At 43.5% G+C, this 24,933-nt stretch overlaps 1 long non-coding RNA gene across 3 annotated transcripts in view; it reads right to left on the bottom strand.

Annotated features, from left to right (window-relative positions):
* The window catches only part of LOC140202134 (uncharacterized), a 71,322-nt gene extending 46,845 nt beyond the window's left edge, over window positions 1-24,477 (bottom strand). For 2 of the 3 annotated variants that reach the window (XR_011887008.1, XR_011887007.1), the window contains exons 1-2: window positions 24,305-24,477; window positions 4,915-4,987 (exon numbers count right to left, since the gene is read on the bottom strand). This is a non-coding gene — a long non-coding RNA (uncharacterized lncRNA). The remainder of the gene's footprint in view (window positions 1-4,914; window positions 4,988-24,304) is intronic. The other variant, XR_011887009.1, reaches the window with a different exon arrangement.
* Window positions 24,478-24,933: the final 456 nt, after the last annotated feature.

Raw genomic sequence — 24,933 nt, 5'->3', positions numbered from 1 at the left:
GGTGGCCGGTGCGAAGCTTTTTTTTGCTGGTGGGGGGGAGGGAGAATTGTTGCTTGCTGCTACTTACGTGCGGGACAGAGGGGAGCTGGGGGGGAGACTTTGGGGTTCTCACATTTAACTGTCATTCATTCTTTGGGGGCATTCCTCTGTTTTTGTGGATAGTTGTGAAGAAAAAGCATTTCGGTATGCATTTCTCTGACATTAAATTGTACCTTTGAACCTTTGAAGATAGATTACCTACACGGATTGAGTGTTTGACCATAAAGTGACACAAAGCTCTACAGAAGGTGACTGATGGGAAATAATAAAGTGTTGGAATTGTTGATCAGCCTTATTGCTTGGGGGAAGTAACTGTTTTTTCAGTCTGGTGGTCCTGGTATAGATGCTATGTAGCCTCTTCCCTGATGGGAGTGGGACAAACAGTCCATGAGCAGAGTTTGTGGGGATCCTCCATGATGTTACTGACCCCTTTTACCAGCACCTTTCTGTACATATGTCCTTGAAAATGGGCAGGCTGGTGCCTATCAAAAATACTTGATGCGATTATGTCAAGAAATGAAGTTTGCTGAGGTGTTTCTGTTTGGAGCCACAGCAGGTTTCTTGGAGAGAAGCAGCCTGCATGGAAAAGGAACACAATCAGGACAAATTCATGGCATCAGGAAGCTGGGGACTCATTAAGAATGAAGCAAGGGGACTGGAGACCACAGGGAACCTGAAACACCCCAGAGAGCGTGGGCTGTTCACTCGTGCCAGAAACCGCCATACTGAGAAACAGTTACTTCCGCAAGCAGTAAGGCTGATCAACTCTTACCATATCTAAGAGTTACTTGTACATTGTATTTCATAGGATTGCTTTTATATTTATATTTATTGTTTTCTTTTGCGGTTTTCTTTGGGTTCTTTATGCGTATTGTGTTTTTCTGCACGGCATCAGATCTGGAGTAACAACTATTTTGTTCTCTTTTACACTTGCGCACTGAAGAATGACGATAAACACCCTTGAATCTTGAATGTTAAATTTGCCACATGTACAATTATAGATTGAAACTTATAGTGAAATGTGTTGTTTGCGTCAGCAAAGCTTCCGGCACCAGCATAGCATGCCCCCGGCTTACTAAGCCGAACGGTTACATTGTTAGAATGTGGGAGGAAGCTGGGGTATCTAGAAGAAATCCACACGTACAATTTCCTTGCAGACAGTGCTGGAATTGAACCCAGGTCAAGGGCCCTGTAATAGTGTTATACTAATTGCTACACTATTGTCCCAGGGTCGGTGTAAAAGGTTGGAGAGCATGCATTTTACTTGAGGGGGAGTGAGCTTAAAGAAGACGTATTTGGAAAAAACATCCTGAGGACATCATTGTCTACCTAATAAATTGGCTGCTGACTGTATGTTCATGGTCTTCTGCTGCTGTAGCCCATCCACTTCAAGGTCCGATGTGTTGTACATTCAGAGATGCTCTTCTGCACACCACTGTTGTAGTATGTGGTTATTTGAGTTATAGTCGCCTCCCTGTCAGCTTGACCCAATCTGGCCATTCTTTTCTGACTCTTTCATTAACAAGGTGTTTCCATCCACAGACTGGAGATCAGTGGGCAAAATTAGGGCACATAGTATTGGGGGCAGAGTACTGACATGGATTGAAAAGTGGCTGGCTGACAGAATACAAAGAGTAGCGATTAACGGGTCCCTTTCGGAATGGCAGGCGGTGACTAGTGGGGTACTACAGGGTTCAGTGCTGGGACCACAGCTGTTTACAATATATATTAATGATTTAGATGACGGAATTAAAAGTAACATTAGCAAATTTGCCGATGACACAAAGCTGGGTGGCAGTGTGAAATGTGAGGAGGATGTTATGAGAATGCAGGGTGACTTGGACAGGCAGGGTGAGTGGGCAGATGCATGGCAGATGCAGTTTAATGTGGATAAATGTGAGGTTATCCACTTTGGTGGTAAGAACGGGAAGGCAGATTGTTATCTAAATGGAGTCAAGTTAGGAAAAGGGGAAGTACAACAAGATCTAGGTGTTCTTGTACATCAGTCACTGAAAGCAAGCATGCAAGTACAGCAGGCAGTGAAGAAAGCTAATGGCATGCTGGCCTTTATAACAAGGGGAATTGAGTATAAGAGCAAAGAAGTCCTTCTGCAGCTGTACAGGGCCCTGGTGAGACCACACCTGGAGTACTGTGTGCAGTTTTGGTCTCCAAATTTGAGGAAGGATATTCTTGCTATTGAGGGAGTGCAGCGTAAGTTCACAAGGTTAATTCCCGGGATGGCGGGACTGTCATATGTCAAAAGATTGAAGCGACTGGGCTTGTATAATCTGGAATTTAGAAGGCTGAGATGGGATCTTATTGAAACATATAAAATTATTAAGGGATTAGACACGCTGGAGGCAGGATGCATGTTCCCACTGATGGGTGAGTCCAGAACCAGGGGCCACAGCTTAAGAATAAGGGGAAGGCCATTTAGAACGGAGTTGAGGAAAAACTTTTTCACCCAGAGAGTGGTGGATATATGGAATGCTCTGCCCCAGAGGGCTGTGGAGGCCAAGTCTCTGGATGCTTTCAAGAAAGAGATGGATAGAGCTCTTAAAGATAGCGGAATCAAAGGTTATGGAGATAAGGCAGGGACTGGGTACTGATTGTGGATGATCAGCCATGATCACAGTGAATGGCAGTGCTGGCTCGAAGGGCCGAATGGCCTACTCCTGCACCTATTGTCTATTGTCTATTGACTGCCACTTGCTGGATATTTTTTGTTTCTCGTATCATTCTCTGTAAACTCGAAAGAATGTTGTGCATGAAAATTCAAGGAGATCGTCCGATTCTGAGATACTCAAATCACCCCATCTGGCACCAACAAATATTCTAGGGTCCAATTAACTTAGATCACATTTCTTCCCCATTCTGATGTTTGGTCTGAACAACCACTGAACCTCTTGGCCATGTCTGCATTGAGGTGTTGACACATGACTGGCTAATTAGATATTTGCATGAACAAGCAGGTGTACAGGTGTACCCAATATAGTGGCCACTGAGGGTATGTTGTAAAATTTGTTGCTTTGCATCAGTAGTACAAAGCAATACCAAAAAATATTACTCTAAATTACAATAAGAAATACTTTATACTTTATTGTCACCAAACAATTAGTACTAGAACGTACAATCATCACAGCGATATCTGATTCTGCGCTTCACACTCCCTGGATTACAAATATTAAATATTAAACATATTAAAAATAGTTAAAATTAGGATATATTAAAAATTTAAATTATAAATCATAAACAGAAAATAGAAAAATGGGAAGTAAGGCAGAGCAAAAAAACCGAGAGGCAGGTCCGGATATTTGGAGGGTACGGCCCAGATCCGGGTCAGGATCCGTTCAGCAGTCTTATCACAGTTGGAAAGAAGCTGTTCCCAAATCTGGCCGTACGAGTCTTCAAGCTGCTGAACTTTCTCCCAGAGGGAAGGGGGACAAAAAGTGTGTAGGCTTGGTGGGTCTTGTCCTTAATTATCCTGGCAGCACTGCTCCGATAGCGTGTGGTATAAAGTGAGTCCACGGATGGAAGATTGGTTTCTGTGATGTGCTGCGCCATGTTCACGATCTTCTGCAGCTTCTTTTGGTCTTGGACAGGACAACTTCCATACCAGGTTGTGATGCACCCTAGAAGAATGCTTTCTACGGTGCATCTATAAAAATTAGTGAGTGTTTAAGGGGACAGGCCCTTAATTTCTTTAGTGCTTCAGAACTAATTTCTTTAGTTTTCTCAGGAAGTAAGGTGCTGGTGGGCCCTCGTGACAGTGAACTCTGCTTGGTTGGACCAAGTCAGGTCATTTGTGATATTGACTCCGAGGAACTTAAAGCTTTTGACCTGTTCCACTTGCGCACCACTGACGTAAATTGGGTCGTGCGGTCCGCTACTCCCTCTGAAGTCAACAAGCAATTCCTTCATCTTGCTGACGTTGAGGGATAGGTTATTGTCTTCGCACCATGCCACCAGGTTCTTAATTTTCTCTCTGTACTCAAACTCATCATTACCCGAGATACAGCCTACAATTGTTGTGTCATCAGCAAAGTTATATATTGAGCTTGATGGAAACTTGGCTACACAATCATGGGTGTACAAGTGAGTACATCGGGGGCTGAGATAAAGATCAACAACACCCTGGCGAAGCTACTGACCCAGCTGGAGGCCACCGTGCCAGAACTGCTTCTTAAACTCCGGACCACACCTGGACCCGACCAGCAAGGCCCACCACGTTCCCGGAGACCCGCGGTCTGCTACCGTGCCGGAGCGCCTGGAGACACGCCGCATTCCGACCGGCACCTCTCCGGAGTAGACGACCACACAGAAATGACGGCGGAGACCTCAAGGTGCCCCCAGACGCTTCCCCGGAGCGACCACCGTAAAGCCCCGTTGGTGGTCATCCACAGTTGCCGGAAGTGAGGCTTCCGCTGCCGACCTCGGAAATCGAGCCCAAGGCTCGACTGGAGTAGAGGCCTCCGCAACCGTGACTTGGCTTAAGGACTTGTTTCAGCAAGGAGCCTGGCAATCCGGGATTAAGAGTCGGCTTCGGGGCCTGACCCAATCAACTGCCCGGGCCCCCGGCAACTGGAAGTGGCAGCGAAGCCTCCCCCGTTACTCGGCTCGACCCGGAGCGCACGACGATGCGACCCGCCGATCGATTCCCGCGGGACACGTCCACCTACCTCAAAAAGCTGACAACAACACACTGCATCGATGGAGACCTGGGAAGGTGCACTATTTACTGAGGAAGCGTGGGAAAAGAACTGGGCTGCTGGTCAGATTGAAGCTGAGGGGCTTCAGGGTCCCTATGCCTACCATCCTACTAGATAATGTGCAACCCATAGAGAACAAGGTGGATGATCTTAAAGGGAGACTCACCTACTGCAGGGAGATGCAGAACTGCTGTGTATTCTGTTTCACCGAGACCTGGCTCTCCCCTGCCACCTCCCAACTGTGCCATCCGACCGGAGGGATTTTCGATCCATCGAAAATAATTAAAATAAAAGAGAGTGAAAAGGTGAGGCTTTGATCATAAACTGCTTAGAAGTCTGATTGCAGGTTCTAACCCAATCTATCCACTGATCATTCTTTTCCATAGATGCAGCCTGACTTTCTGAGTACCTCCTGAATTTTCTATGGGTTGCCCCCAAAATGCTGAATGTGTATTCTCAGATGCTGGCACAGCAATGGAAAGGACTTGCATTACTGAAGTGTTTTTACATGCCCAGAATACCTAATGATCTAGAAGCCAGCACACATTAACTTGCCAAGTTCAATTTCCTGATTGTCCCTGCACCTGGCCAAATACTAACTTGGCTTGGAAAATCATGATATATGTTAAAGATGAGAAACTCCAAAAATGCAAATCGGAATTACTGAAAGACTTATATTCATGCCTTCTGCAACCTCATGTAACAGAGTGATTTACCATCAGTGGAGTACATTTCAAGTAGGACGTAGTACATAGAGCAGTACAGCACAGGAACATACCCTTCCACCCACAGTATTGTGCCGAACCAGCTAAAAAACAAATCAAAAACACACAAACATTAATCACTCTGACCTGCACAATGTGCACATTCCTCCATCTTCTTTACATAATGTGCCTATCTAACTGTCTATTAAAAGTCTCTAATGTATTTACCTCTACCACCACACCTGGCAGTGCATTCCAGACATCTACTGCCCTCTGAGTAAAAAACTTACCCCTCACATCCCCTTTGAACCTACCCCTCTTAACTTCAAATCATGGCCTCTAGTTTTAGAATTTTCAACCCTGGGAAACAGACATTCCCTGTCCACTCTATCTATGCCACTCATAATCTTATAAACCTCTAACATATCTCCCCTCAGCCTCTGGCACTCTAGAGAAAACCACCCAAGTTTATCTAGACTCTCATGATAGTGCATGCTCTCTAAATCAGGCAGCATCCTCATAAACCTCTTCTTCACCCTCTCCAAAGCCTCAACATCCTTCCAACAGTGAGGTGACCAGAATAGTATGCAATACACCAGGCATGGTCTAAGCAGAGTTTTATAAAGTTGCAACGTAAAACCATGCTGTAATATAAAAGATAATAACACAGCCGGCTTGCAGAATGTATCAAAGTGAAGTTCATTGGTTTTATGTGTTACGTACCCCGTAACTGGGTTGCCAAACCAGCAGAAATGGATCACTCAGTTGGAGTCTGGATTACTAGAACTAAGAAAGTTTTATTAAAGAAAACAAGCAACACAGTAATCGAAAGGATAATAAATGCAACAGTTCAGCAATGATAAACACACATGTGCCCAGAATTAAGACAACAGGATCAATCAAGCTCTATCATTGTCTAGGGGTAAATGACCAATTTCAAAGTGACACAAAGTCCAGTTCAATTTAGTTCAGTTCGCAGTAATCGTTGCCATGGCGATGGACAATGTGGGGGGGAAGGAGAGAGAGAACAAGAACGAATGATCATTCAAAACGGCTTCCACACACAGACCTGCGATATTGCTCATAAGCAGCTTTCAGGCGAGTCCTTTGTGATGTCACCTGAGGTCACCCACTGTGACCCCTCCTCCAGATGCGGTCGATCCTCTGCAGTGAACCTGGCACCCAAGCGAGGGTGGACACACACCGGGTTCCCGCTGTCGTACCTTTCCACCCTGTGCGTCTATGGCTTGGTTCCGCAACCAGCCTTCCAAAACGACTCCCACCGACTCGTGAGAGGCGCACCACTTCCAGGATCTCGTTACCTCGAGTGTCGTGTGTGTGTTCTGCCTGAGCGAACCTGTCCCTTTTTATCCCCCTGCTGGGGTATCGCCTGTCCATCACTTCAAACAGTTCAGGGTTCAAAGGGGGAGCCGCTCTAGACAGCTCTCTCTCCTGTCCCTTCATTACACATCTCCAAATGCTGTTCCATTGTCTTCCTTATCTCTCTCCATCTCCCGAAGACAGGTGGCAGACTAACTGCTGATCACACAGGACAGCTAACATCTATGCGTATTCTTGTCACATATGTATTAAATATTTCAGTACTATTTGAGTAAATACCTTTATATATAAATTGTTTGATTAAGTAGAAGAGCAGATAATTATTTAAATGGTGAAAGATTGCAGCATGCTGTTGTGCAGAGGGACTTGGGAGTGCTTGTGCATGAATTGCAAAAAGTTGGCTTGCAAGTACAACAGGTTATTAAGAAGGCAAACTAAATGTTGGCCTTCATTGCTGGAGGGATTGAATTCAAGAGCAGGGAGATCATGTTGCAACTATACAGGGTACTGGTGAGGCTGCACCTGGAGTTCTGTGTGCAGTTCTGGTCTCCATACTTGATGAAGGATATACTGGCTTTGGGGGCAGTGCAGAGGAGGTTCACTAGGTTGATTCCAGAGATGAAGGGGTTAACCTATGAGGCGAGATTGAGTTGCCTGGCACTATACCCTCTAGAATTCAGAAGAATGAGAGGGGATCTTATAGAAACATAGAAAATTTTGAAAGATTTGATAAGATAGAAGTAGGAAAGTTGTTTCCATTAGTAGGTGAGACCAGAACTAAGGGACATTTCCTCGAGGTTCAGGGGAGAAGAGTTAGGATGGAGATGAGGACAAACTGTTTCTCCCAGAGAGTGGTGAATCTGTATAATTCTCTGCCCAGGGAAACAGTTGAGGCTTCTTCACTAAATATATTTAAGATACAGTTAGATAGATTTTTACATAGTAGGAGAATTAAGGGTTATGGGGAAAAGGCAGGTAGATGGAGCTGAGTTACGGACAGATCAGCCATGATCTTATTGAATGGCGAGGCAGGATCAATCAGCCGTATGGCCTACTCCTGCTCCTATTTCTTATGTTTCTATGTAAGTATTCTTGTTCATTTAAATAATTCATTATGGGATAATAAAATATGTTAATTGCATAAGTCATCACACTACCATGTGTTATGTCCGCACCTTGTTGAAAGTAAACTCGAAGTTAGACCTGCATTCCCAGACTCCCATGTCTTCCTTTGAATTAGTTTAATGATTTGAAGTTACCCAAAAAAAAACTGGTATTGTTGGATTTAGAATTGGAATATGGTTTCGAAAACATAGAAACATAGAAAACCTACAGCATAATACAGGCCCTTCGGCCCACAAAGTTGTGCCAAACATGTCCCTACCTTGGACATTACTAGGCTTACCTATAGCCCTCTATTTTTCTAAGCTCATGTACCTGTCCAAAAGTCTCTTAAAAGACCCTATTGTATTCACCTCCACCACCGTTGCCGGCAGCCCATTCCACGCACTCACCACTCTCTGTGTAAAAAACTTAACCTCTGACATCTACTCTGTACCTACTCCCCAGCACCTTAAACCTGTGCCCTCTTTATTATTGTTACTTGGGCCAAGAAAAATTTGCCTTGAATGCTGTTCATACAGATCAAATAAATACAGTGCATTGAGGTACACAGCAGCCAGAACGTAGTTCCTCAGCAAATTATGCTGTGCTGACATTTTAACCAGGCGTGGAGAGGACGTATCCAGGAATGGGGGAGTCTAGGACCAGAGGCTACAGACTCTAAATAGAGAGATGTCCATTTACTGTAGAACAGTGATGAGGAATTTCATTAGCCAGAGGGTGTTGAGTCTGTGGAATTCATTTTCTGTGGACGGCTGTGGAATCCAAGTCAGTTGGTGAATACAATAGGGTCTTTTAAGAAGCTCCTGGATAGGTACATGGAGCTTAGAAAAATAGAGGGCTATGGGTAACGTGAGGTAATTTCTAAAGTAAGTACATGTTCTGCACAGCATTGTGAGCTGTAGGGCCTGTATTGTGCTGTAGGTTTCCTATGTTTTTATGTTTCTATTTAAAACGGAGTTGATATGCTCTTGATTAGTAAGAGTGTCAGAAGTCACAGGAAGAAGGAAGGAGCATGGGGTTGAGAGTGATAATAAATGCAATATGATGGAGTGGTGGAGCAGGATTGATGGCCTGAGTAGCTAATTCAGCTCCTATGTCTTATGGTCTTATATAAAACTATAAGATATAGAAGCAGAATCAGGTCATTTGACCCATCTATCTGCTTCACCATTTCCTCATGGCTGATCAAATTTTCCAACCTGCCACAATTTTTGCTCTATTTTGCGCCCTCTTTTTAGCTTTTATGTTGGCTTTGACTTCTCTTGATAGTGATGGTTGTGTAATCTTGCCTTTAGAATACTTCTTCCTCTTTGGGATGTATACTGTATATACTGTGTGTTCCAAATTGCTTCCAGAAATTCTTGCTATGGCTGCTCTGCCATCATCCCTGCCAATGTTCTTTTCCAATCGATAATGACCAACAACTCTCTCATGCCTGTGTGATTCCGTTTACTCCACTGTAATATTGATACATCTGACTTTAGCTTCTCCTTCTCAAATTTCAGGGTGAACTTGATCATAATATGATCACTTTCCCCTAAGATCTTTTTTACCTTAAGCTCTCAAATCAATTCTGGTTCATTACACAATACCCAATCCAGAATAGCTGTTCCCTTAGTGGGCTCAACCACAAGCAACTCTAAAAAAGCCATCCCCTAGGTACTCTAGAAACTCCCCCTCCTGGAATCCAGCACCAACCTGATTTGTCCAATGTAACTGCGTATTGAAATCCCCCATGATTAATGTAATATTGTTTTTTTTTGGCACGTATTTTCTATCTCCCGTTTTAATTTGTTGATTACATGTCTATGACTGTTTGGGTGTTTACATACAATTCCCATCTGGGTCGTTTTATGTGGCATGGGTAGCAATCCTGAGATCACAACCCAGGAGGTCCTGCTCTTCAACTTAGCAACTAACTCCATGAACTCCCTATGCAAAACCTCATCACTTGACTTACCCATGTAATTAGTACCTACATGGGCCACAACTTGGCTGTTCACACTCCCACTAAAGAATACTGAGGGCTTGATCCGAAATATCCCAGACTCTGGCATCCAGGAGGCAACACACCATCCAGGAATCCCATTCTGTCCCACAGAACCTCCTAATGAATCTGCTATCACCACAGCTGCCTCTTCTTCTCCCTTTCCCTTTTGAATCATAGTGACTGAGTACCAGATACCTGACCACTGTTACTTTCCTCTGTCAGGTCATTTCCCTCCCACTGACTGTATCCAAGGTGGTATGCCTGTTGTTGAGGGGGATGGCCACAGAGGTACTCTGCACTGTCTCCTTAACCCCTGTCCCCTTCCTAACTGTTACTCATTTTCCTGTGTTCTGCACTTTGGTTGTAACTACCCCTCTATATGTCCTATCTATCACCTCCTCAGCCTCCTGAATGATCCGAAGTTCATCCTTAACACGGTTTGTTAAAAGCTGCAGATGGATGCACACCTCACAGCTTTAGTTGCCAGGGACACTGGAGGTCTCCCTGTCTTCCCACATCCCACAAGAAGAGCATTCAACTATCCTGCCAGGCATCCCTACTGTCTTAGATGAACAGATATAAAGAAGGGAAGGGGAAAAAACTTATCCTATTGCTCTTCTTTTCTTTGCCCTCTTTGACTGAAGCCTCTCTTCGCAGAAGCCTGGAAGAGATGAAGCCTCAAGATCTCCATTCTGACTCTGTCCACCCGGACTGTGGTTACCATGACAATGACCGCTGCGTTTGCCCCCACCTTCCTGTAATTTGCTCTTGCTAATCAACCCCACACACCAGTTGGTTGTTGGTGAAAGGTCTTTTTCGCTGTAGCGACCTGCTGCTGCCTTTTGTACTCGGGCAGTGAACCTGATTGAAGTCCCATCTTCTCCAAACTTCCAATGTCTGGTTTGGCCACTGGTCAAAGCTCCATTTATATATATCTTCCAGGAGCAATCTCCCACAGAGCCCTCTATTCTTCGATCAACCACATGCCCAAGGGTTTCTGAAATCTGCCTCTACTCTACTCCTGCCAGGGCGTTCCATGAACCCACCACTCTCTGTGTGAGAAACCTTCCTCTACATCCCCCCCCCCCACTATGCTCTGACTGTCCACTCAATCCATGCCTCTAATCATCTCTGTCAAGTGCAGAATGCAGAATAAAGTATAACAGCTACAGAGAGAAAAGAAATCACACATGCTGTGGGGGTGAAATGCATTAACTAACCTGATGCTAGTTGAGAGGCAAATATTTCAAAGGATTCAATGCCACAATAGAAACATAGAAACATAGAAAATAGGTGCAGGAGTAGGCCATTCGGCCCTTCAAGCCTGCACCGCCATTCAGTATGATCATGACTGATTGACTGATCATCCAACTCAGAACCCTGTACCTGCCTTCTCTCCATACCCCCTGATCCCTTTAGCCACAAGGGCCATATCTAACTCTCTCTTAAATATAGCCAATGAACTGGCCTCAACTGTTTCCTGTGGCAGAGAATTCCACAGATTCACCACTCTCTGTGTGAAGGAGTTTTTCCTCATCTCGGTCCTAAAAGGTTTCCCCTTTATCCTTAAACTGAGACCCCTCGTTCTGGACTTCCCCAACATCGGGAAAAATCTTCCTGCATCTAGCCTGTCCAATCCCTTTAGAATTTTGTATGTTTCAATAAGATCCCCCCTCAATCTTCTAAATTCCAACGAGTATAAGCCTAGTCGATCCAGTCTTTCATCATATGAAAGTCCTGCCATCCCAGGAATCAATCTGGTAAACCTTCTTTGTACTCCCTCTGTGGCAAGAATGTCTTTCCTCAGATTAAGGGACCAAAACTGCACACAATACTCCAGGTGTTGTCTCACCAAGTCCTTGTACAACTGCAGCAGGACCTCCCTGCTCCTAATACTAATACTAATAATGAAGTCTATCACAAATGGAGATAAGTATTGGATTCATCAACATATTCGACAGCTGAGTTCTCTAACCACTCAGACTGTCATCCTAGATTGTGTGTTTGTCTTAAAGTGAGGCCTAAACTAAGGCCATCCCTCACAATAGATGTGACGGAGCTGGTGTATAAATTTAAATTTTTTATCTATCATCAACTGACTTATCAGGAAGCAGAGATATCAAAGTTCAAAGTTCAAAATAAGTTTATTATCAAAGTACATATATTACATAAAGATTCATTTGCTTTCAGGCATTCACAGGAAAATGAAGAAAATAAAGAGATGAATCCCTACCAAAGGAGATGTAAGGCACTTCTCTCCTCTGCTGGCCTGCAGGTCACCCTTGGGCAAGGTGGAGCTTAGCCCCCCCCCCCCCCCAATCAGGGTCACGTGTAGCCATGGGAGCAGGTGGTGGATGGTTGTACGAGCAGCTGGTGCTTATCACAAGTTCTGGTCATGCGACCAGTGATATCAGACTGACAATCTCTGAAGAGTATTGATAATGGTTTGTAAAGATGATACCCAGAAGAAGGAAATTGCAAACCATTTCTGTAGAAAAAATTGCCAAGAACAGTCAAAGTCATGGATAGACCATGATCGCCCATGTCATAAGACATGGCCAGATTATGAACAAACAAAGAAACGGAATTTATTAAAAGCCATGCATGACCAAAGACTGATAAACAACCAATGTTCAAAAGAAATTAAATAGTGCATATAAATAAAAAATAGATAGATGGATAACAAAATAAATGAATAGATAGATAGATAGATATAGATAGATGTAGATAGGTAGAGATGGATAGATAATACTGAAAACCTGAGTTGTGAAGTTCTTGAAATTGGGTCTGTATGTTATCAAATCGGGTCAGTGTTGGGGTGAGTGAAGTTATTCACACAGGTTCAGGAGCCTGATGGTTGAAGGGTAGTAACCATACCTGAACTTGGTGGGAGCTGAGGCTCTAGTGCCTCCTTTGATGTACAAAGTTACAGAAGGTTTAAAGGAACGAGTACAAAGTATGGAGGTTTAAAGTAGAGAAAGAGACCATTCTGGTAATGCATCCCATCAGTGTTTTTGCTATCCCAATTCAAGGTATCCTCACTTTTGCACACACTCTTCATAATCCTAAACATTACATCATTTCAATTAACAATCCAGTTTGTTCATTAATGGTCAGAAAATCACTGTCAAGACCAACATTATATTGCTATATTTATACTCTATTCTTGGTTGGGACAACTGTAACGAAAATCAATTTTCCTCGGGATCAATAAAGTATGACTATGACTATCTATTGTCTATACATAATTACCACAGTGAAAGCAATAGGGATCTTCCATCTTGACGTCCTTCAGCAGAGGGTGCATCTACAGTGTACAAAAGAGTTTGTTCCAGGGTTCAGAGACAGTGATGATGAATGCTGAAGCTATGTATTCAGTGGCCACTTTATTCGGTACAGGAGTAGAACCTAGTGAGGTCTTCTGCTGCTATAGCCCATGCACTCCAGGTTTCATCGTGTTATGCATTCAGAGATGGTCTTCTGCACAACACTGTTGTAATGCGGGGTTATTTGAGTTACTGTTGCCTTCCTGTCAGCTTGAACCAGTCTGGCCATTCTCCTCTGACCTCTCTCATTAACAAGGCACTTTCACCCACCGAACTTCCACTCTCTGATTGTGTTTTTTTTGTTTCTCGCATCAGTCTGTAATCTCTAGAGACTGTTGAGCATAACAATCCCAGGAGATCAAATGTTTTCGAGATACTCAAACCACCAGCAATCGTAATGTTTGATTTGAACAACAAATGAACCTCCTGACCTTGTCTACATACTTTTAATGCTTTGAGTAGCTGCCACATGATTGATTGATTAGATATTTGTATTAATGAGCAGGTGCACAGGTGTATCTAATAAAGTGGCCACTGACTGTAGTTTCAATGACCACTTGGAATGAGGGAGACAATGTTTTCACTGCAGACACTCTCCCAGCTCAAAGGGCTTGTATCCCTCTTCAGTGAACTGAAGCAAAGTTTCTGGGTCAAAGTATTTCAGAATATCCAGGAAGAAATCAGACTCAGAGCTGAAAGTGGCTTGGAAGGACTTCATGCCCTCATGGGTGAGTTTCCAAATCAGGTTTAATATCACCAGCATATGTCGTGAAATTTGTTAACTTTGCGGCAGCAGTACAATGCAATACATGATTAAGTAGAAAACAAACTGTGAATTACAGTAAATTAGATTAAATAAATAAATAGTTAATAGTTACGTTAAATGAGTAGTGCAAAAACAGAAATAAAAAAATTAATGAGGTTCTGTTCATGGGTTCAATGTCTATTCAGAAATTGGATGGTAGGGGAGAAGAAGCTGTTGCCGAATTAGTGACTGTGTGTCTTCAGGCTTCTGAACCTCCTTCCTGATGGAAACAAAGAGAAGAGAGCATGTTCTGGATGATGGGGGTCCTGGTGCTGTAATAGTGTTATGTTTACAGCAATGCTACTGTGCTGCATAGGTCAAGAATCCATCTTATCATGTCCGAGGTCTGTTTTACAGTCTGATAATGGTGGGATAGAAGCTGTCCTTGAACCTGGTGGTATGTGCTTTTGGACTTTTGTATCTTCTGCTTAATAGGAGATAGGAGAAGAGACAATGTCCAGGATGGATGGAGTCTTTAATTATGCTGGATACTTTACTGAGGCAGCGAGAAGTGTAGGCAGAGTCAATGGAGTGGAACTGGTTTACCGTGATGTGCTTCATTCCTGCAGGTGTCCTTATTGGAGTTGAGATACCAAAGTGAGGCATTTCTCAGCAGGGCATTGTAGATCCCCAGAAGAGCTTAAAGAAGGGGAGGGGGTTTATGGTCTGCTGCACAATGTTTGTCCCTCAGATGATGTGTCTCGAAGTTTATTTGGTCATTATTAAATTATTGTTTCTGCAAATTTGCAGTAAAAATAATAACTCTTGTGTTCTTTTATGACTGAACTTTAAAATTGGTAAGAACAGTTCAGGACATACCTAAAAGAGAATTAAAAAAACGCATTCTTTCCTTTTATTGTAGACCATACAAGTTCAAGTTTGAGCTTATTGTCATTTAGAATCAGAATTAGGTTTAATATCACTGGCATATGTTGTGAAATTTGTTGTCTTTATGGCAGCGGTACAATGCAAAACATAAAAATAGTAAAAAACATGAATTACTTTAAATAAATAAATATATATAATGTTTAATTTAAATAAGTAGTGCAAAAATAGAAATAAATAAAGAAGTGGTGAGATAGTGTTCATGAGTTCAATGTCCATTCAGAAATCAGATGGCAGAGAGGAAGAAGCTGTTCCTAAATCACTGAGTGTGTGGCTTCACACTTCTGTACCTGCTTCCTGATGGTAGCAATGAGAAGAGGGCATGTCCTGGGTGGTGTTGGGGGGGTCTTAATGGTGGACACTGCCTTTTTGAGGCACTGTTCTTTGGAGATGTCTTGGATGCTACGGAGGCTAGTGCCCATGATGGAGCTGACTAATTTTACAACATTATACAGTCAGAAAATTAGTATTTCTTGACTAAATAACTTCCTGCAAAGCAAGCTGGAAAGAGGTGTGGAAAAAAATTAAACACAATTCTCGCAGTTTCTTTCTCCTTTTTGCAGTCTGATTATGCACAATTCTCCTGGCAAGCCCAAGTCGTTAAAGATCTGGCACATCAAACAAAAGTGTCTCAGCTGCTGAAAATATTGCCGGAGACTTTTGTTTTCCACTGCGTTCTACAGCTGATTTCATCTTTATTGACCTTTGTCTTATAGACAAACATTCCAGCACAGACAGCTTGACTGACTTGTTTGTCCAGCAGTTTCCAGTTACCTCAGCAATCAATCATCCCCTCCAATCGAAGGCTTTTGGAGACTTGGATTTCAGATCACAATATACCATGAATCATTGCTCACAAAGATTTACTTTTTTCATCTCAATGATGCATTAGCCCAATACAATAAAGCTCTAATGTCTACTTGCCAATTGATCACCTAAGAACAGCAAACAACACACTACAGGCCCCTCGATCTACAATGTCATGGCAATATTTAAACAAGTTTTTATAATGCAGTTTACATTGTGAATACATACTGGTATTTATTTATGCACATTTTATTCTGTATCTGTAACTTAACCTCTAAAATTTTGCATCAGTCTTTATTCTTTGAGGAGAGTTGGTTTGTTACCAAAGACATAGAATAGAACATAGAACATAGAATAGTTCAGCGCAGTACAGGCCCTTCGGCCCACAATGTTGTGCCAACCCTTAAACCCTGCCTCCCATATAACCCCCCATCTTAAATTCCTCCATTTTCCTGTCTAGTAGTCTCTTAAGTTTCACTAGTGTATCTGCCTCCACCACTGACTCAGGCAGTGCATTCCACGCACCAACCACTCTCTGAGTGAAAAACCTTCCTCTAATATCCCCCTTGAACTTCCTACCCCTTACCTTAAAGCCACGTCCTCTTGTATTGAGCAGTGGTGCCCTGGGGAAGGGGTGCTGGCTATCCACTTAATATCCTCTTAATATCTTGTATACCTCTATCATGTCTCCTGTCATCTTCCTTCTCTCCAAAGAGTAAAGCCCTCGCAAATTTCTACAGATGGAACATGGAGAGCATTTTAACTGGTTGTATCACCGTCTGTTATGTTGGGGTTGGGGGTGGAGGGTGTGTTGTTACTACACAGGATCGAAATAAGCTGCAGAAAGACGTGAGCACAGTCAGCTCCATAATAAGCATTCGCCTCCCCAGCATCCAGGACATCTTCAAGAGGCCATGCCTCAAAATGGTGGCATCCATCATTAGGGAACCCCACCATCCAAGACGTACCCTCTTCTCATTGGTATTATGGGCAGGAGGTACAGAAGCCTGAAGACACATACTCAATGATCTAGGAATAACTTCTTCCTCTCTGCCATCGGATTCCTGAACGGATATTGAACACATGAACAGTACCTCATCACATTTTTTCCTCTTTTTGCACTGCTTATATACTGTAAGTAAACTTATTAATTTAATTTACAGTTTTTTATTTATGTATTCGGACAAGTGAGACTTGTCAGCCTTGGATGGCAGCCCGCCAAGGAGAAGGAAGACTTTGATTTTAAATCTCTGCTGCCTTGTGGCCATACCCACCCATGGGAAGGTCTTCAGGTGTAAACCGCAAGGAAGAAATCTGGTGCCAGGTTCCCTGAGGCAGTTTGATATTGTTTATAACTTCACTCTGGCAACCTCTGCGATGACACTGGTGCCAAGCTGAATCGATACTTGCCCCTTCCCTTGGACTACATCAGTGACGTAGTGAGGGGGAACCCGCTGCATGGGCAACAGTTGGTTCTTCAAATCTTCCTGACCAGGCTTGTGCCCTGGAGAGGACACAGTCCATCAGAGGCACAAACCCATGACCCTCTGGGATCAACTACTACTACTACTATTGCAATGTACTGCTGCTGCATAACAAGAAATTTCATGGCAAAGTAAAGGCATCCGTTAGTCTTGGGAGACCATGGATCTGTGCCTGGAAGGTCTTCACTCTCCAAGGCGCAGGCCTGGGCAAGATTGTATGGAAGACCAGCAGTTGCCCATGCTGCAAGTCTCCCCTCTCCACGACACCAATGTTGTCCAAGGGAAGGGCGTTAGGACCCATACAGTTTGGCACCAGTGTCCTCGCAGAGCAATGTGTGATTAAGTGCCTTGCTGAAGGACACAACACATTGCCTCGGCAGGGGCTCGGACTCATGACCTTCAGGTTGCTAGTCCAATGCCTTAACCACTTGGCCATGTGCCCACACCAATTTCATGACATATGCCAGTGATATTAAACTAAATTCTAATTTAGAATTGTTGAATGTTTAGATGAAGGGTCTTGGCCCAAAAGGTCAACAGCTTATTCCCCCTCCAATGACTCTGTTTGACCTGCTGAGTTCCTCCAACATTTTGTGTGTATTGCTCTGGATTTCCAGCATCTGCAGAATCTGTTGTGTGTGTAATTGTTGAACGTTGATGTTATTTGTTGCATGTCATGCCAACACACCAGAGTAAATTTCTAAATATGAAGGATAAAGTTGAACCATGATCGACCTAACCCTTCCCTTCTGGATAGCTCTCCAGTTTCATCCATGTGCCTATCTACGAGTCTCTTAATTGTCTCTAATATATCTCCCTCTGCCACTAACCCTGGCAGCACATTCCACACACTCACCACTCCCTCTGTAAAAACCTACCTCTGACATCTCCCACTACATTTTCCTCCAATCAGCTTAAAATTTTGCCCTCTCGTATTAGTCTCTTCCACCTGAGGGAAAAGTCACTCTATCATCTTGTATACCTCTATCAAGTTAGTTCTTACCTTCCTTCACTCCAGAGAGAAAAGCCTTAGCTTGTTCAGTCTATCCTCATAAGTTATGCTCTCTAATGCAGGCAGTGTGCTGGTAAATCTCCCCTGCACCCTCTCTAAAGCTTCCATATCCTTCCTCTAATGAGGTGACCAGAATGGGACACAATAATTCAATTGCGGTTGAACAGGGTTTTATACAGCTACAGCATTACCTCATGGCTCTTGAACCCAATCCCCTGACCAATGAAAGAGCAACACACTAGACACCATTTTAACCACCCTAGCAACTAGCGCGACAACTTCGAGAGCTCTATGGACGTGGAATCCAAGATCCACAGTTCTAAGAATCTTGTACTCTGCCTTCAAATTTGACCTTCCAAGGTGAATCACTTCACACTTCTCCAGGTTAAACCCCTTCTACCACCTCAGCCCAGCTCTGCACCCTTGACAATGCCCTGGTGTAACCCTTGACAACCTTCCACACTCTCCGCAATTCCCACCAGCCTTCATGTCATCTGCATATTCACCAGCCCACTTTTCCACTTCCTCATCCAAGTCATTTATGAAAATCAGAAAGAGCAGGTGTCCCTGCTTTTTCTACACTGAAGGCCCAATATTATATTCAGCTGTTGCTGTTCTGCTCCTGTTGCTAACCCTGGTAACGGGCCTGTCAAGGGAAGAAAATTGCGATGGTGTATCTGGCAAATCCTGATTTCTGGCAAGGCACAAATGTTCACATATTCCTCAGCCCACAGAGTGTCCTAGGAGAAAATTAAAAAAGACTATTTCTATTATTTTCAAGGTTTGTTTTTTTTTATGCTATGAGCAAAATACATTTTTCCACCTGTTTTCTCAGGCATGGGGCCTCAGGTCTTTGGGCCAAAATAGGCCCAGGGAAAGTGCTTGTTAAACATCTGTCAAGAGCTCTCTGAAAGAAACGGCATTCAGATTCAGCTTTTATTTATTTATTTATTTCGCAATGCAGCGCGAGTAGGCCCTTCGAGCCGCGACAGCCCAGCCAACATTGACAACACTGATTTACTTCTAACCTAATCACGAGACAATTTCCAATGAACAATTAACCTGCTCGATACACCTATGGAACTTGGGAGGAAGCTGGAGGAACCGTATGTTCCATCGGGAGGAGGCATAGACTGCTACCGAGGATGCAGGATTGAACTCCGAACATTGATGCCCCAAGCTGTCACCCTAAGTGCTATAATACCGTGGAGCCCCAATCATTTGTCATATGTACATTGAAATAGGCAGTGAAATGCATTGTTTGTGTTAACAACTAACACATCCAAGGACGTGAGTGAGTCACCACACTTTCTGGCACCAGTAGAGCATGCCCACTGTGCTTGGCTGAGCAACACAGAGCATTCCAACTGACAAATAAACAACAGCAAAACTAGCCCCAATCCTCCCTACAATTCTGTAGCTATTAATTAGTAAGTGCCAACAGACAGCATTGTTGTGAACACTATCCATCACCGCACTGATGACTGCGAGTACATTTGAAGGAACACACACAAAATGCTGGAGGAACTCAGCACGCCAGGCAGCATCTATGGAAAAGAGTAAACAGTTGATATTTCGGGCCGAGACCCTTCGGCAGGACTGTAGTAAAAAGCTGAGGAGTAGATTTAAAAGGTGGGTGGAAGGGAGAGAGTAACACAAGGTGACAGGTGAAACCTGAAGGGGGATGAAGTATAGAAATATAGAAAATAGGTGCAGGAGTAGGCCATTTGGCCCTTTGAGCCTGCACTGCCATTTGGTATGATCATGGCTGATCATCCAACTCAGAACCCTGTACCTGCCTTCTCTCCATACCCCCGATCCCTTTAGCCACAAGGGCCATATCTAACTCCCTCTTAAATATAGCCAATGAACTGGCTTCAACTGTTTCCTGTGGCAGAGAATTCCACAGATTCACCACTCTCTGTGTGAAGAAGTTTTTCTAAGTATGAAGTGAAGAGCTGAGAAATTGTGTACAGTTCTGGTCACCGAATTATAGGAAAGATGTCAATAAAATTGAGAGAGTACAGAGGAGGTTTACTAAAATGTTGCCTGAGTTTCATCTAAGTTACAGAGAAAGGTTGAACAAGTTAGGTCTTTATTCTTTGGAGTGTAGAACGTTGAGGGGGGACTTGATAGCGGTATTTAAAGTTATGAGGGGGATTGATGGAGTTGATGTGGATAGGCTTTTTCCATTGAGAGTGGGGGAGATTCAAACAAGAGGACATGAGTTGAGAGTTAAAGGGCAAAAGTTTAGGGGTAACATAAGGGGGAACTTCTTTACTCAGAGAGTCGTGGCTGTGTGGAATGAGCTTCCAGCAGAAGTGGTTGAGGCAGGTTTGATGTTGTCGTTTAAAGTTAATTTGCATAGATATCTGGACAGGAAGGGAATGGAGGGTTATGAACCGAGTGCAGGTCGGTGGGACTAGGTGAGAGTAGGAGTTCGGTGCGGACTAGAAGGGCCGAGATGGCCTGTTTCCGTGCTGTAATTGTTATATGGTTATATCGTTATAAATTGATTGGTGAAAGAGATAAAGGGCTGGAGAAAGGGGGAGTAGAAGAGGACAGAATGTCATGGAAGAAAGAAAAGGAGGGAAGAGCACCAGAGGGAGGTGATGGGTGGGTGGGCAAGGAGATAAGGTGACAGAGGGGAAAAAGGGATGGGGAATGGAAAGATGGGAGGGGTGCATTACCAGAAGTTTGAGAAATCGAGTCAAAGGGCAGGGATTTGTTGGCTTGGATTTGTCCTGGGTTCTGTGAGCAGAAGCTTCTTGAGTAATGGTCACCTTGTCAGGTAGAAGCCATCATTGTAACTATACTCAAATATCTTAGCTATTGTGTTCTGGAGCGCAGGTCTTCATGACTACACCTGGGATATTTGCTATATCCTGTACTGCATCTGGCATGTTGAGGGAAAGGAGCTACCTAGAGATTTGATGGAGGAGTTGGAAATATCTATGAGAATCATAATATCAGGACGTTGCTTGATTTTTTTTAGATTATGATTACACTCAGTCCTCATTTATTGTCATTTAGAAATGCATTAAGAAATGATACAATGTTCTTCAGAGTGATATCACAAAAAAAAGGACAAACCAAAGACTAACACTGACAAGACCACATAATTATAACATATAGTTACAGCAGTGCAAAGCAATACCATAATTTGATAAAGACCAGACCATGGGAACGGTAAAAAAAAGTCTCAAAGTTCCGATCGACTCCCGATAGTCCCGATAGCAGACGGCAAAAGGGAGAAACTCTCTCTGCCATAAACCTCCAGGCACCGACAACTGTCGATGCATTGAAAGCACCCAACCCCAGCCGTCCGAAAACTTCGAGCCTCCAACCAGCCCTTCAACAACAAGCACCGACCCCTTCCCGGCCGCCGAGCAACAAGCAAAGCCAAGGATTCGGGGCCTTCCCCTCCGGAGATTCAGGATCACATAGTAACAGCGGCAGCGAAAGAGGCAATTCAGAAGTTTCTCCAGGTGTTCCTCCATTCTCTCACGTCTGTCTCCATCAAATCAGAATTGTGCATGGTACCCTACTTGACAGATTACAGATATCATTCACCAGAGTGGCTGTGCAAACTGCATAGCACCGCCACCTTCTCCTCCTCCTCATGAAATTTGTCCATTTCATAAGATCGTAAGACCATAGAAGCAGAATTAGGCTCATTGAGTCTGCTCCACCATTCTATCATGGCTGATTTATTATCTCTCTCAACCCTACTCTCCTGCTTTCCCCCTGTAAACATTGATGCCCTTACTAATCAAGAACCTATCAACCTCCGCTTTAATATACCCAATGATTTGGCCTCCACGACCATCTGTGGCAATGAATTCCACAGGTTCACTACCCTCTGGCTAAAGAAATTCCTCCTCATCTCTATTCTAAAGGGACATCCTTTACTTCTGAGATTGTGCCCTCTGGTCCTCGTCTCCCTCACTATAGGAAACATTCTCACCACATCCATTCTGTCTGGGTACTTCCATATTTGATAGGTTTCAATGAGATCCCCCCTCATTCTTCTAAACTCAAGCAAGTCCAGGCCCAGAGCCATCATCTCCTCCTCGTACATTAATCCTATCATTTTCATAAACCTTCTCTGGACCCTCTCCAAGGCCAGCACCTCCTTTCTTAGATATGGGGCCAAAACTGCTTGCAGTGCTTCAATATGTGGGCGGAAGTGTCTGTTCCTGTATTCTTCAACGTTCTCTGTCTTATGCTTTAATTTGCAGTTTTTAAATTATATTTTATTTTAAAGAAACAGCATGGTAACTGGTACCTCCAGCTTAACGAGTCCACACTGCTCAATTACACCCATCTAACCAACTAATCTATTAAACTGTACGTCCTTGGAATGTGGGATGAAACTGAAGCACCTAGAGAAAATGGGAGAATGGATAAGCTCCTTACAGAGAGCGGTAGAATTGAACCTAGGCCACTGGCGCAATCGTAGTGTTACGCTAACTGCTAAGCTACTGTGTCTCCTTAATTGGGCTGAGCAGCCTGCCCATGTCACTGCACCTCGGGTGCCAGCATAGTGAAAGGCTCAGGGCTCGTGTTTGCCGAGGGGAAACCCTGTCTGCCCGCCAAACTGTGTCTCACGTTTGTGTAGTTGCTGTTTAATGCACCCTGGTACAAACTCACACATCAAATATCAAACAGCACACAATGTGCGATCTACAGATTACACTTTATAGATCTTACTGGAACTATGTAATTAATAGAGATACAATATAAAAGGAAAGTAAAAGGCGCCAAACTTATCAGGCACAACCGTTGGAGCTCAATTAACAGAGTCTTCTTTCCACCATTCGATCTCCCCCTCCGACCTCCTTGACCCGCCGCTTGGGACCAACCACGGTGGTTGACCAGAGCGCATCCAGCACTTCCTTCCTCTTCAGTTCTCCTCCTGAAAAGCCCGCCAAACCACACTGTCCCTCAGCCATATGAGACAGAATATCACCCACAAAAACAATAACATGGACACTCATTGGTTTGTTTTCTCCCTTATCAATAATATAACCCAAACAAGCAGGGAGAGAGAGAACTCCTTACATCGCAGTTATTATTACAGAAAAGCCGTTTTAGACACCTCAGCAGCCAGTGTAACCAAGACTTAGTTGCAATAGCATTGCTAACAAGATACTAACCCTAAACTGTACATCTTTGGAATGTGGGAGGAAACTGGAGCACATGGAGTCTTCTCCATTCCTTTCCAGTCTTGAAGAAGGGTCTTGGCCTGAAACATTGACTGTTTACTCATTTCCATAGACGCTGCCTGACCTGCTGAGCTCCTCCAGCATTTTGTGTGTGTTGCGATGAAACCAAGCAAACCATAAGACTTCTTTACCACTCTATCCACTTCTGGTGTCACTTTCAGGGAGCTGTGGACTTGGACCCCAAGACTCTTTGTACATAAATGCTTCCTATTGCAATGGAGAACCCAAGTGATTCTGCAGCATTCAACGGTTCTCAGGCCATGAGAACACTGCACAGTGTCGTGGAACCCTTCAACTATTAGTCTCTTGAGCCAGTGTGGACATTTTCACTCACTGCTACACTGAACTGATCATTGAGCACAATCTTTGGACTTACTTTCAAGTATTCTACAACTCATGTTTTATGTAATTAATTCATTATTATTATTTCTATTACTGTTTCTTTTTGTATTTGCACTATTTGTCAGTCTTTCATTAATTCTATTTTACCTCTTCTTTTCTACTGTAAATGACTGCAAGAAATTGAATCTCAGGTCAGGATAAAGTGACATATACAGTATGTACTTCGTTAATAGATTTACTTTGAACTTCAAACTTCGAAAATACTCACATACTCTACTGTAACATGCCTTCAACAGTAACTCCATCACATCTGAGATGAATGAATGAGCTTACGATTCCAATTCAGATTTATTTATCACATATACATTGAAACATAAAGTGAAATGCGTCGTTTGTGTTAACAACCAACACATCCGAGATTGTGCTGGGCAGGGTCACTGTACAAGTGTCACCACACATTCCACTACCAACATACCATGCCCACGAAGTTCAGCAGAAAGGTCTTACCCTAGGGTTAAATAGGAATTACTTATTGTAGCTCCTTGGTCCCGCAATGATGCAAGTCACTCGGGCAGAGACAGAAGGTTGCAGAGATAAATGGTTTTGTCCGCACTTGCGACTGGTAGTGGCGAGGGCTTGTGATTAGCTGCTGTACTGTGTTCAGGCTTAGTGCTGCCTTCTCGTTCTTTACGTGGGATGACCTCAAAGCCTCATACAAGCAACTCTGCAGGCTGGTTAATTAGTAAATTCATTATATCCCCACGTCTCCTGTGTTTTCATTCAATGTTACAGTGTGATCCCTGTGTTACAATGATGACTAAATTCCAAGAGCCTTTCATTGGCTGAAAGGTATTTTGGAACATTCTGACATCATCCAAGGCTCTCTAGTGGAAATAGTGCGCTTCTCGCTATTAATGATTGCACCAGGATAAACAAAGCTTTGTAATGTTTGAAGCCCCAATGGCATGCAGGAATGATTAAGTCATCATCAACTCAAAAACCAGATTACTTCCCTGATTTCTTAGCAGTGTGGAAGAAGCGGGCGACCTTGGGGTCTATGTCCATAGATCCTTCAAAGTAATATGGTTGTTAAGAAGATGAATGATGTGTTGGCCTTCATTCGTCGCGAAATTGAA

Source organism: Mobula birostris, chromosome 8 (genome assembly GCF_030028105.1).
Source record: "Mobula birostris isolate sMobBir1 chromosome 8, sMobBir1.hap1, whole genome shotgun sequence".
In the NCBI taxonomy this organism is placed as follows: Eukaryota; Metazoa; Chordata; class Chondrichthyes; order Myliobatiformes; family Myliobatidae; genus Mobula; species Mobula birostris.
Note: the sequence above shows the minus strand (reverse complement) of the source record. Positions and strands in the feature narration are given on the sequence as shown.